Source organism: Lolium perenne, chromosome 2 (assembly GCF_019359855.2).
Source record: "Lolium perenne isolate Kyuss_39 chromosome 2, Kyuss_2.0, whole genome shotgun sequence".
Taxonomy (NCBI): domain Eukaryota; kingdom Viridiplantae; phylum Streptophyta; class Magnoliopsida; order Poales; family Poaceae; genus Lolium; species Lolium perenne.
In genome coordinates, this window is record NC_067245.2 from 128,475,068 (window position 1) to 128,490,283 (window position 15,216).

The following is a 15,216-nucleotide window of genomic DNA, read 5'->3' on the forward strand; positions in this document are numbered from 1 at the left end:
GACTGTACCTTGTGAACTTTGTCCAATGATTAACCAGATGTGTCCGCATGAAGGGTCTTTCACTATGCATGGCAATGGCAAATTGATGAACACCTACACGGTCTATGAGGTGTATGTCTACAAGACGCAGGCCATCACATATTTGTATGGACATGATTGGAGAAAGTTTGCTTTTTACTACGGTCTGAAGAAGGGCGACGAGCTGAGGATCAGAAACTCAAACGGGCAGATATACGTAACTTCTTACAGAGTTGGAGACACTTCCAAATATATAATATGTAACTTTTTTGTACTCATATCTTTTGATTACTGCATTATAAGCAGTTGTTCTAAACCATTCCCTCTGTTCTAGCTTGCTGGGTTTAACATGATCAAAGCTGCAGATCCCCTGATGGAACAGGAGCGGATGTCACAAAGGGCACGCACACCAGCACCGGCACCGGCTTCCCACTCTCCTGCATCAGCACCGGTTCCTGTACCAGCTCCGTTTACTGCATCTACCAAGCAGGCCCCTACATCAGCATTGGTTCCTGTAGAGGCCCCATATACTACACCTGCCCAACAGTTCCTCGTGATCAAGATCGGTTCCTCTAGCTGCACCGTTTATCGTATCTGCCCAACAGTCTCCTCGCATCGCACCAGCTCCTCTAGAGGCACCATTTATTGCACCTGCCCAGCAGTCTCCTGCATCAGCGCCAGCTTGTGTACCAGCCCAGGCTCCTGCACCTGCCCCAGCCAGATCACCGAGGTCTCAGCTCATTGATGTGGCCACCCGTGTGGTGACCAGGACGCATCTGAAGGCTATGTTCGCGAGTATATGACAGCATAACTGCTCTTATCTTGATGTCTTCTCTGCTCAAAGTCTCACATGGTTCAGTCTTCAGTGCATTGGTGCCATTGACTAATTTTTGGTGGTATCTCTTGCTTTAAATCAGAAATTGCCTAAAAGTATCTCCAAGGATCTCAATGCTGGCCGAAGGGGGCAAGATTTCCCTCGTCATGGAGAGTGAAGGTCTCACCGTGGAAGGAAGGTACTCCGTCAGTCCCACAGATGGTCGCTTGGCTGTTACTTCTAGGTGGAAAAAGTTCATTGACGGTGCCAAACTTCGCATTGGATCAAAGTTGAAGGTCAAGATCTTTCGATGCCGCTGTGACATGCTGGTCATAAAGTTTGCGGTTGTCTAGTTCTGTTATCCCGTGAGCCCTTAGCAAATGCAATTGTAGTTATACTTATATAAGGTTATCTTATCTAAACTGCTAATTAATTTTATGGGTAACTCTGGCAAGTTTTTGCTCTTAGCAAGTATGTATGTATGATCAGCTATTATGATAACTAATGTTTGTGTTCATCTTAATTTGCATTTCTGTTTGAGAAAAAAACTTAATTTCTATTTTGGCTGACCTGTTAGAGAACTATCAGATTGAATCCACAACATGATTCAAATAGATTCATTACACCGAGCCACATGTCTTGACCTTGCTATACATTAGTTCCATTAATCAGTGCAAGAAGGCTTACCTGAGCTGCCTGAACAACGGTAGATTCGAATCCACCTTAGCTATCTAGCTAGAAATACAACCTTTGCAGAAAGAGGATTTGCAGTACGGGGAGACTGACATTGGGGACCCATGAGCCAGCAGCGTCGTCAACGTTTTAAAGGCGGCAGGAGATCGAAATAAAAAAAAGCCAAAAATCAGTTGGTAAACAAAATCCAAGAAATGAAACATTTACCTTTCTGAGAGGATGACATGCGGGACCCATGAGGCAGCAGCATCCTCAACTATTCCAAGGCGGCAGGGGATCAAAATAAAAAAGGAAATAGCCAGAAATTAATTAGGGTCAAAAATAAATCTATCAAAGGAAACCTTTATTGTTCATAGAGGATGACATGTGGGACCGACCTGCCAGCTGCGTCGTCATCGTTTCAAAGGGGGCAGGGGATCAAAAGAAAAAGGCAAATAGCCAGAAATTAGGGGTAATAAAATCCAACAAAGGAAACTTTTATTGTTCATAGAGGATGACACGCGGGACCCATGAGCCAGCAGCTTCCTCAACGTTTCAAAGTCGGCATGAGATTGAAAGAAAAAGGCAAGTGACCAAATATCATGAGCCAAAAATAATCCAGGAAAAGAAATTTTATTGTACATAGAGGATGACATGCTGGTCCCATTTTGCAGCAGCGGTCTCAACATTTCCAAGGCGGCACAGGACCGAAAGAAAAATGAAGTAGCCAGAAATCAGGGGGTGAAAAAAATCCAAGAAAAGAAAGATTTCAATTGGGCTGCATCTGGACATCTGGGCCTTCGAACTATCCTGCTGGGCCTTTTGACTCGTACAATTTCAGCCCACTCCAAAACAGGAAAGTTCGGATTTTTCGCAAAAACACAAAACAAGGAGATTCAACATATAAGTTTGTTTATGTAAAAATAAAGATTTATTTTATCCTTTTGCAATAGCTCAGAGCGAAATACAATGTTTATTGTCTGCAAAATAATCAAGATATCACATGTTTCTTGTACGGGGAGGCTGACATCATGGACCCATGAGCCCGCAGCATCGTCAACGTTTTAAAGACGGCAGGGGATGGAAAGAAAAAATAAACCAAAAATCTATTGGTAAAAAATCCAAGAAAAGAAAAATTTTCTTTCTGAGAGGATGACATGCGGGACCCATGAGGCAGCAGCACCCTCAACGTTTATTGTTCATAGAGGCTGACATGTGGGACCCGTGAGCCAGTAGCTTCCTCAACGTTTTAAAGGCGGCAGGAGATCGAAAGAAAAAATAAGTCAAAAATCATTTGGTAAAGAAAATCCAAGAAAAGAAACATTTACCGTTCTGAGAGGATGACATGCGGGACCCATGAGGCAGCAGCATCCTCAACGATTCCAAGGCGGCAGGGGATCAATAGAAAAAAAGGAAATATCCAGAAATTAATTAGGGGTTCAAAATAAATCCATCAAAGGAAACTTTTAATGTTCATAGAGGATGACATGTGGGACCGACCTGCCAACAGCGTCCTCATCGTTTCAAAGGGGGCAGGAGATCAAAATAAAAAGGAAAATAGCCAGAAATTAGGGGTCAAAAATAACTCCAAGAAAGGAAACTTTTATTGTTCATAGAGGATGACATGCGGGACCCATGAGCCAGCAGCTTACTCAACGTTTCAAAGGCGGCATGATATCGAAAGAAAAAGGCAAGTGACAAAATATCAGGAGCCAAAGATAATCCAAGAAAAGAAACTTTATTGTACATAGAGGATGACATGCGGGTCCCATTTAGCAGCAGCGGTCTCAACGTCTCAAATGCGGCTTGAGATCAAAAGAAAAAGAAAGTTGATTGTACATAGAGGATGACATGTGGTCCCATGAGTCAGCAGCTTACTCAATGTTTCAAATGCGGCAGGGGACCAAAAGAAAAAGGAAATAGCCAAAAATCAGAGGGTGAAAAAAAAATCCAAGAAAATAAACTTTTATAGCACATAGAGGATGACATGCGGGTCCCATGAGCCAGCAGGTTCCTCAACGTTTCAAACGTGGCATGAGATCGAAAGAAAAAGGAAAGTGACCAAATATCAGGATCCAAAAATTAATCAAGAAAAGAAACTTGATTGTACATAGAGGATGACATGTGGGTCCCATTTAGCAGCAGCGGTATCACCGTTTGAGAAGCGGCAGGGGATCGAAAGAAAAAGGCAAGTGACCAAATATGAGGTGCCAAAAAAATCCAAGAAAAGAAAGTTTTGTAGTAGATAGAGGATGACATGCGGGTCCCATGAGCCTGCAGGTTCCTCAACCTTTCAAACGTGGCATGAGATCGAAAGAAAAAGGCAAGTGACCAAATATCAGGATCCAAAAATAATTCAAGAAAGAAACTTGATTGTACATAGAGGATGACATGCGGGTCCCATTTAGCAGCAGCGGTATCACCGTTTGAGAGGCTGCACGGGATCGGAAGAAAAAGGCAAGTGACCAAATATCAGGAGCCAAAAAAATTCAAGAAAAGAAAGTTTTTTAGTACATAGAGGATGACATGCGGGTCCCATTTAGCAGCAGCGGTATCACCGTTTGAGAGGCGGCAGGGGATCGAAAGAAAAAGGTAAGTGACCAAATATGAGGTGCCCAAAAAAATCCAAGAAAAGAAAGTTTTATACTACATAGAGGATGACATGCGGGTCCCATTTAGCAGCAGCGGTATCACCGTTTGAGAGGCGGCAGGGGATCGAAAGAAAAAGGCAAGTGACCAAATTTGAGGTGCAAAAAAAAATTCCAAGAAAAGAAAGTTGATTGCTCATAGAGGATGACATGCGGGTCCCAATTAGCAGCAGCGGTCTCAACGTTTCCAAGGCGGCAAGGGATCAAAAGAAAAAGGAAGTAGCCAGAAATCAGGGGGTCAAAAAAATCCAAGAATAGAAATAATTTTGGTTCATAGAGGATGTCATGCGGGACCCATGATCCTGCATCGTAAACGGCTCGATCGGAGAGTGTTGAACAAGATGGAGCGATCGAGAAAAAAAACAATGCCAGAGAGGCTGCCATCTGGGCCCTACATCCCTCGGCGGTGCGGATTGGCGTTGACTCGGCCGGCGAACCCGAGAATTCGAGATGCACCACGTCCCGGGACACCATACGCGACTTTGGCCGTTTTCGTCGGGCTAGGTGGCCTCAAAAACGAGAAAAAAAAACGTTTTGACATGCACAACGGAGAGACCACAAATCGTCGGCCATGCTGCACCAGCAACCACGGCGCGACTTCAACTTCGTCGGCCATGGCAACTTTTCTTGTAGTGATGGGTGCTTCGGCTTTATGTTCGATCTTCTCTTTTTTGTACTGCAATCTTGAGCCTATGTCAGGACCTCCATTGACGTGCATTCCGCACCAATTTGGCCTTGGACGCATCCATGTATCACGGGCGCGATTGTGGGTAGCAAAGACACAGTCAGGTTTGAACAATTGGAAATCTGGTTCTGTAGCCTCTGCGTCGATTGGCGGGGGTAGCATGAAAATTTGGTGGTTGAGTCCAAGAAATAAAGAATGCCCCTTCAAATTGTTCAATCTTTCCCACCTTGCCTCTTCTACAAGATCCAAGGTATGGGCAGATCTCAAGAAAACGTAGCACCGTACCAGAGGATAAGACCTCAGCTTGTTACCCATGTGTAATATTGGAGGACCGAGGATGGGCTGATAACCCTTAACCTAAATCCACGCGAGATCAGATTCACCAGTAATGGACTCTGCTCTCATTGGCTCCAGGAACCAAGTGCGCTGTTCAGAAAATCCAAGAAATATATCTTCATCTTCATCATTATGATTATCACCACCATCATCTAATTCTTCATCATCTAATTCTTCTTCTTCTAATATTTCTTCCTCTAATTTTTCTTCTTCTAATTTTTCTTCTTCTAATTCTTATTCTTCTAATTCTTCTTCATCAACATCATTATCTTCATCAGCACCTCCATCGCCTTGAGCCACATTTGCTTCATCATCTTCCATGACAACATCTCCCTCGATTTGAGCCAAAATTGGATCCACTTCTGCTTCTTCATCTTCAATGACAGGGGCGTCAATGAGACGCGGGGCTGCATGTGTCCCTGCAATGCACAAAGATCAACCACAATGCAGCAAGTAAGAACTAAACTATAAATTATATCTTCTCTTCTATCTTCTATCTTCTACTACTATAATGCACCAGTTTTGAACAAGACATGTAGCAGCAATTCCAACTGTTGGTGTACAAAATCTAACGGTTGGGATTATAGGTATTCGCTTGAAAAAAATACCATACCAATGTCCACGTGTTTCTAGAACTGTCATGTTTCCATTATGTAGAATAATCAGAGCAGGCTCACACCGATATCACACGTCCCACTTGATAGTGATTAAGAAAGGTTCCAATTTTTTGTTCATATTTATAAACTTTATGCTCACACTTATTTTGATGGTATAACGAAATTACTAGTTGTATTGAAAGTTGGAACAACATTAAGAACGCAACTTTTGTACATCAGTATTGAAAATTATAATTGGTCCAACATGTGCAGCATGCTATTTACTAGTTAAGACATAAAACAAAGAATCACCCGAGGTATATGGTTCCCAAACCAGAACATCTCCATATGGATATGTAACTATGTATACACAATGCAGGTGTGAACTTGTACCATATCTAGGAATGCCCATGGCATCAACATAGCTGGTTTTTTCAAAGAATTCAGGGTTTTTCAGGATATTCCACTCCTTTTCTAGGGGCGCTTGTAGGATAGCGATCAGGTTGTCAAATACAACGATTACCTCGTAATGTCATGGCCCTGCTAGATCATCTTTGTACGGCGTCTTGAAGATCCGCACTTTGAGCAGTTCCAAACTTTTATCTATTTTGTATTTGAAGAGGAATGGTTGGCTGCCATGCCACCATTCACGAGTAGGGCCCAAAGAAAGTCCTGCATCTTGGAGAGATGGAAGAGGTATAATAGTATCTGATCTATATATGTTGCAGATCGTCAAGTGTGTCCTGCTGGACAAATGCCACCCAGTTGCCGTTACAGCCCACCCAGTGCATGGGTCCATGTCCAACCAGTTCCTCCTTGGTATGGATAAATGCTGGAACTGTCGACTTGGCTAATGGCATCAGCAACGTGTTAATGCCCTGCAAATAGGTTTTGTTTCAAAATTTTCTATGCATGCAAGGTATTCGACAGAATGAAGAGCGGATTGTGCAGAACTGAATCACAGATGTAATGGATAAATAAAGAAATTCTGAAGAGTACATATGCATAGTGAAGGCAGCAAACCTTACAGTACTCCCAAATTAGGTGATTATGTTGAGTCTAAATACATGCATGTTGTTTGGCAGCAAGAAAAGTTGATTGAAAAAACACAAGCTGAAACGAGATGAGTAAATAAATAAATACTCATACAGTATTGTCGCGGTCGTCTGGCCATGTCTCGGGGTCGCAGTGGAGTGGGCTTGGTACACCAAACGTAACCTTATGCGCTCCGTGGATGGCATGCCGCATGGCGATCATGCCTCGAGCGAGGCAACCAGTGCTTAGGATATCCGCCCGCTCGGCTATGTTCTCCACCAATGGGTAGTGGAGGTTGCCCCACCCCATGGACTGGTGGTAGAAATCAGGAATCTCCTCAACCTTACGCTTTTGCTTCATTGGAGTCGGTAATCTAATGCAAGGGAGAGAGGGGTGAACGGGAGAGGGAGACATAAGAGGTTTTTTTTTGGATAAGATGCAGTAGTACTACGATACTAGGGGGTGGAGATGCAGGGAATGTTTCCGGGGGAGAGGAACTGCTATTTCCCTTAAAAAAAATAACCGCAAGGTTAACTTGGGGCGGGGATATAGTGGTAACAGATTCCGAGGTATTGACCAACTTTCCCTCACCTGACCCCACGTGGTTGTGAACCCGAGATCAATTTATTTTTGATGAACCCGGTATACTTATTATAGTACTAAAATAGTAGTACCAATATATACCTTGTATATACCAACAATATTATTTTAAGGAATTTTGTTCCATGAGCAACAACTTCCCCCACTCCGCTCATACGAAATCCTAGCCCATCCATCTTCAAGGACCAATCGACATAGCTATGGCCTTCTAATTTGGCTCAAGTCGCCGCACACATAATCCTCCCACCGACAAGGAATAGGAGCATCAGCCCTTTCATCGCTTGTTACTATACATAATCTTATACAGTACCATATATATTTCAAATTTCCATATCAAAAATAGTTCAAATGTGAATTTTAACATCTCAAGTTCGCTTGGTCTCACACATAATCGTACCATAGTTCTAGTTTTGTCTTCACCGAACAACAGAGCACAATGTGTTCATCACAACATAGCCAACCGGAGTACCTAGTAATGTAACTAGAGAAGTGAACCTATAGTTGATAAAGCCTTCAACTTTAACACAATAATACACCCATATTATGTGTTGAGGAGCCACACCCATATATAAGAGTACCATCATGTAGACCACAAATGCATCAATGAAGAGAGGGGTATACGTATAGACCACCTCTTTACAAAACAGTTGTAATTAGTAGACCACAAGTGCCTCGTTCCTTAGCTATGAAATTACATACTATTAGTAGGTACAATGGCTGCGGGCCCTGTTTCATAATTAAACATCACACTTGTTCCAATCCGAGGTGTTGGTGAAGTTTGGGATGAACCAAAGTGGTGTCTTCACCAGGTACCTATCTTTTTTGTTTTGCATGTTTCTCCAAGGCGTTGGTTTGGAAATCAATGATGCAATATTCACGATTCAGACTGAATCGGCATATTTTAGGCAGTTGTGACTTGCGAAGCCATGCTTCATTCGGCAAGATGTACACACAATTTCTTCTCGTCAGACATCCTGGGACAACATATGCACTGCCTAATGGCAGCATAATCGGATAGTTCACTCCAAGGAAAAGAGAACATGCTCCAAGGTCATCAATCTTTTCCCATGGAATACCTTCATTTAACTTACTAGGGTCCTTCGTGAACACCAGGCAACCAAACCCAAAAGCATAGTCTCCAACAATGCAACCATGATGAACACGACGATCAGAAGCAGTATGGAAAACGGTACATGAGTATTCCGTTTCATCAACGATGCCCAGTGTATGGATCAGAAGAAGTCTAGAACCATCTGTAGATCTTGCTATATCCAATATCACACATGGGAAGAGAGCTTATCTCTTGTCCTTCTCTTCGCTACCACGTTTTCTTGAGGAATGCATCGCCGTGGAATGACCCTGTAGCACCTGAGTGGATCAGACAGGACAATCTGCAAGGGAATTCAGTGTTTGTTGGAATCAACTTTCCGTTCTTCCTAGAGCCCCGTGAAAATTCTGAACCTCCTGCTGTCGATACAGACGAAGTTCTCCCAGTCTTCAAACCAGAATGTGTGTTTGCTACACACTTGCGCGGCCAGCATCTCCCACAGCCAGTTCCAGATTGGTGCCGCATGCACATCAACGGGAGGGCTGCTGCTATAGGCTCATCACTGAACTACCAGGCGCAAGAACATAGGGAGCAAATGTTCGAGGCACCAATGTGGGTCATCGCAACCAACCCAATTTGGGGAAGTGCTAGTCCTTCTTAGTTAGAATGTACTTACTCTGTTTACAAATGTAAGATGGTGGAGCATTTTGTTTGGTTCATCCACTTCAGTTTGTATGTAGTATGTTTTTTGTGTGTAGATTGATCACTTTGATTTGTATCTAGTCTACTTTAAAAGTACCTAAAACATCTTATATTGATGCACAGGGGGAGTAGTAGAGCCGATGAATTTGGCGTGCGCCTAGAACTTTCCAGTGTCCTCTAGTTAATTTCCTGCTTTAAGATTCGTGTACTGAATCCTAGATTTAGTAAAAAGTAATGTTTTATTATTTGACAATTATGCTCGTTTTTAGAAGGATCCATGCTCAGTTGGATCAGATGCCTTTATTTGGAGGCGAGTCTACATCCTCGACACACACTATTTGTTCATCGGCCTCAATTATCCGATAAACGTGAAGATACATGATGGCCAGCCTCCTGATGGCACGCTGAATCCACTCCTCAGGACAAACTGTGTGTATGGATCGTAAAAGGGTTAATTGGTTCTATGCCACTCCCAATTCACAAGTTGTGTTTATGCCATTACAAAAACTGAAGTTGTGTCTATGCCACTCTCAATTCTCAATACCCCTTTCTATGCCATTTTCAGCAATACACCATCATATACTGCCTATGTATCAAGTATTTGTACCCTATACTACAGTTTGTACATACTCTCATAGATAATCTAGACCGTACTTTGCACCTATGTTTAATGGATTATATGTGCCCAGAAATGGCTCATATTAGAATAGTAGACTCATATTAGTGTTCTTGACATTCTGTAAAATTTTCAGATTTTTCGAAGAAGTTTGAATTTTTGGACAAAATTTTGCCAATTTCTAGACAAAACAGAAAATGTCAGTTTTTTGATGCAAATCTACACATATATGGCTCAAATTAAAACAATATACTCGTTTCAGTGTTTTTGATTTACTGTATTTTTTAGATTTTTCTGAGAAGTTCTAATTTTTGCTAGAATTTGAAAATTTTGGATTTTTTGTGCCCGAAACACCCAAAAGGCGCTCCAAATCTGAACACAGGATTATTTTGGCCAATACGAAAGTATAAACTGAAATACGACTATTTACTGAACCATTTTGATGTTGTATTTTTGAAAATGGTATAGAATGGGGTATTGAGAATTGAGAGTGGCATAAGCACAACTTCAGTTTTTGTAATGGCATAAACACAACTTGTGAATTGGGGAGTGACATAGAACCAATTAACCCATCGTAAGATGGGTTTAGTGAGATAGCACATCCACTCATTAGCCGCTGGAAGCTTCAGCTAAGGAAAGAAGAGCGCTTTGAAGTCACCAGCCTTCAGCGGATGGATGGGGGAAATCCCAACAAACGACGATGTGGTTCAACCCTAGTTTATACAATATCTGCATATTTCCGATAAAACATGTAGAATCATGTACTACCAACAATATTCATAAAGAAATTTTCGGATAAAGGGAATATATTAAGATCGGGAGATACCAATTACACCCAGCCTCTGCAACCACATAATACCATAATGGTAGTATGGATGCACACAACCAAAAAAGAGAAAGAGAAACTAAGAAATAAAAGCCCCGCCATAGTATTTCAGCACCTAGCAATAGCAATACTACCACCACCAGACAACACACGTGAGACTCTCCAAAAGCGACGCCTCCATGAAGGGAACATTGCACCAGTGCCATCATGGTCGCCCGATCAAAGACTTAGGTTTTCACCCTGAAGATAGTCCCCACCCTCAAAACAATGGCTTCAACAAGGTGAATCAATTAAGGCTTGACCTTGGATTTTCACCCTGAAAGGTAGGACTGTGAAATTCACCAGTGTTGTCGACCCCACTTTCATACCAATGTTGGAACACCAAGCAAGTCCCTCAACAACGTAGAGAATTGAACCTCCATTAGTATTCATAAAGCATGTATCGCTCTACATTCCTTTTTTAAACAATTATTGATACCAATCTCTTGTGGTTGTCACTAATTAGATCACCACGCTAAGGTCTTTGTTTACTTTTGTCTATTTTTGTTGCCTGGGTATCCAATTTGTCTCTTGACATCTTGTTGGTGCAGATGCTTAGTGCAATTGGCATGTTTGTGATTTTAATATTTATTCCATTTCCTCTACAGAATTTATTAGTACATCTTGTGTATAGGTATCTTCTGACTACTTGGGAGGAACATACCTTTCCCCCCTAGCATCCTGGCTGTACTTGATGCAGGCCGCCAAAGTTGTCGTAAATGGACCATAATTTGTTGAGGGCTCGGCTCAACGTAGCAAGCCCAGTAGGCCGGGGTGCACGAGTAGCCCAGGTGATAGTTGGTTTGTTATAAAAGAGTTAGTGTTCTTCTTCGAACAGTATATGCATTGTAGGTACTACAGACTTCCACTGACTTGTAGGTCCAGACCTCACATGTCAGTGAGAAGATGCTGGTAGTTGTCGGTGCACCTATCGGTGTTTGGAGTGCGTGTGTGTGCCCTCGGTTCTTCTGAGACAAGCCGGACTTATTCCCTTACCACCAACGATACTCCCCTCTCACTACCATTATCTTCTCTGGCCATCTTGCATCCCTCCATTGACGACCACGGCTACCGAAGCGGCGGTTGGCGGCGGAAATCATCCTACGGCGGCGGATCAGCCCCCATCTCCTCTGCGGCAGCAGTGCGTTGTGTATGTAACTATGTAATCCCTGAAACCCTGAATCTAGATGATGTGATGTTTTTTGTGTGGAGTAGTTTTCATCTAAGAGTTGACCCATTTGCGGGGACAAGAATTACGCTTGAAAGCGGGCGAGATCTACTAATTTCGTGTGGGGTCCCCGGACTAACTGTCCGAAATACCCTGTTATCTATACAGTTCATGATCCCATGATCAGTGCGTCATGAACACATAACCGAACTGACATCAAATTACACCATGCATTACAAAACGAGATAATAAAATTATAAATAAGGTCACATGACCATTCTTTACATACTAGCCTCGAAGGGCCTAACTAAACATCAGAGTAGCAACATCACTTCAACAGCGCGGAGCCCAAGTCATCGGCCATAACCCTACAGGAAACTGACTGGGAAGACGTTCCTAGCTCGCATAGACATCATCAAATCCTTCTTCTTTTGTCGAATTCCTTCAAGTCTGGCCAAGTAAATAGCCAGGGACAAATCCATGAGTACATTGGAATTGTACTCGCAAACCATCAAGAAGGTGATAACAATTCTAACTAAAGAAGACAAGAGAGGAAGAATAGTTTCTCTTGTGGATATAGCATGTGGAAGAGAATCAGTTTCTCTTGTGGATATAGCATGTGGAAGAGAATCAGTTTCTCTTGTGGATATAGCATGTGGAAGAGAATCAGTTTCTCTTGTGGATATAGCATCCCAACTTCACAGTTGAAGGGGACACTAAGAGGGTTCTGTGACATCTCTATATCTTTGTTGAAGAAGATACTTCAAAAGATATCCTATGACATCTTCATATGTTTGTGAAGAAGATACTTCAAAAGAGTTCCACAACATAAAACACTAGGATGGGGTAACCCAAATTATTTATCCATCCCGACCATCTCCATATGGTCAACACAACCTTTCCCGTACCATTCCAGTACTTCAAAACAAGATCGTTCCTTTCATTTGCCAAACAATTTTGTAAACCAAAACTCATCAGGCTAAGCAACAGCCATTCCCAACCATCCATGACCGCGGACGCGGCTATTCGAATAGATTTAACTCTGTAGAGTGTGCGCACTTTCCCCACAAGATCCGTGATTCTATCATGTGTGCATCGTCCCTGCATATCAACTATGTCATGACAAAACCTTGGACATAGCCTTTTGCCTATTCGTCTTAGCACGGGATCCTACCCTATGGAGTATTTACCTCCCCGACACCGTGGCAGCTCACCTCACTTTGAGCGTGACTCCACCGCCATGACAGGAGCACTTTCATACCAATTTTGGAACACCAAGCAAGTCCCTCAACAGCGTTGAGAATTGAACCTCCATTAGTATTCATAAAGCATGTATCGCTCTACATTCCTTTTTAAACAATTATTGATACCAATCTCTTGTGGTTGTCGCTAATTAGATCACCACGCCAAGGTCTTTGTTTACTTTTGTCTCTTTTTTTTGCCTGGGTATCCCATTTGTCTTTCGACATCTTGTTGGTGCAAATGCTGAGTGCAATTGGCATGTTTGTGATTTTAATTTATATTCCATTTCTTCTACAAAATTTATTAGTACATTTTGTGTATAGGTATCTTCTGACTACTTGGGAGGAACATACCTTTCCCCCTAGCATCCTGGCTGTACTTCATGCAGGCCACCAAAGTTGTCCTAAATGGACCATAATTTGTTGAGGGCTCGGCTCAACGTAGCAGGCCCAGTAGGCCGGGGTGCACGGGTAGCCCAGGTAATAATTGGTTTGTTATAAAAGAGTTAGTGTTCTTCTTCGAACAGTAGATGCATTGTAGGTTCTACAGACTTCCACTGACTTGTAGGTCCAGACCTCACATGTCAGTGAGATGATCTTGGTAGTTGTCGGTGCACCTATCAGTGTTTGGACTGCGTGTGTGTGCCCTCGGTTCTTCCGAGACAAGCGACACTTATTCCCTTACCACCAACCATACTCCCCTCTCACTACCATTATCATCTCTCGCCATCTCGCATCCCTCCATTGACGACCACTGCTACCGAAGCGGCGGTTGGCGGCGGAAATCATCCTACGGCGGCAGATCAGCCCCCCTCTCCTCTGCGGCAGCAGTGCGTTTTGTATGTAACTATGTAATCCCTAAAACCCTGAATCTAGATGATGTGATGTTTTTTGTGTGGAGTAGTTTTCATCTAAGAGTTGACCCATTTGCGGGGACTAGAATTATGCTTGAAAGTGGGCGAGATCTACTAATTTCGTGTGGGGTCCCCGGACTAACTGTCCGAAATACCCTATTATGTATACAATTCACGATCCCATGATCAGTGCGTCGTGAACACATAACCGAACTGACATCAACTTACACAATCCATTACAAAACGAGATAAGAAAATTACAAATAAGGTCACATGACCATTCTTTACATACTAGCCTTGAAGGGCCTAACTAAACATCAGAGTAGCAACATCACTTCAACAGCGCGGAGCCCAAGTCATCTGCCATAACCCTACAGGCAACTGACTGGGAAGACGTTCCTAGCTCGCATAGACATCATCAAATCCTTCTTCTTTTGTCGAATTCCTTCAAGTCTGGCCAAGTAAATAGCCAGGGACAAATCCGTGAGTACATTGGAATTGTACTCGCAAACCATCAAGAAGGTGATAACAATTCTAACTAAAGAAGACAAGAGAGGAAGAATAGTTTCTCTTGTGGATATAGCATGTGGAAGAGAATCAGTTTCTCTTGTGGATATAGCATGTGGAAGAGAATCAGTTTCTCTTGTGGATATAGCATGTGGAAGAGAATCAGTTTCTCTTATGGATATAGCATCCCAACTTCGCAGTTGAAGGGGACACTAAGAGGGTTCGATGACATCTCTATATCTTTGTTGAATAAGATACTTCAAAAGATATCCTATGCCATCTCTATATCTTCGTGAAGAAGATACTTCAAAAGAGTTCCACAACATAAAACACTAGGATGGGGTAACCCAAATTATTTATCCATCCCGACCATCTCCATATGGTCGACACAACCTTTCCCGTACCCTTGCGGTACTTCAAAACAAAGTTCGTTCCTTTCATTTGCCAAACAATTTTGTAAACCAAAACTTATCAGGCTAAGAAACAACCATTCCAACCGTCCATGACCACGGACGTGGCTATTCGAATAGATTTAACTTTGCACAGTTTGCGCACTTTCCCCATGATACGTCTCCGACGTATCGATAATTTCTTATGTTCCATGCCACATTATTGATGATATCTACATGTTTTATGCATACTTTATGTCATATTTATGAATTTTCTGGAACTAACCTATTAACAAGATGCCGAAGAGCCAGTTGCTGTTTTCTGCTATTTTTGGTTTCAGAAATCCTAGTGAGGAAATATTCTCGGAATTGGACGAAATCAACGTCCAGGGGCCTATTTTCACACGAAGCCTCCAGAAGAC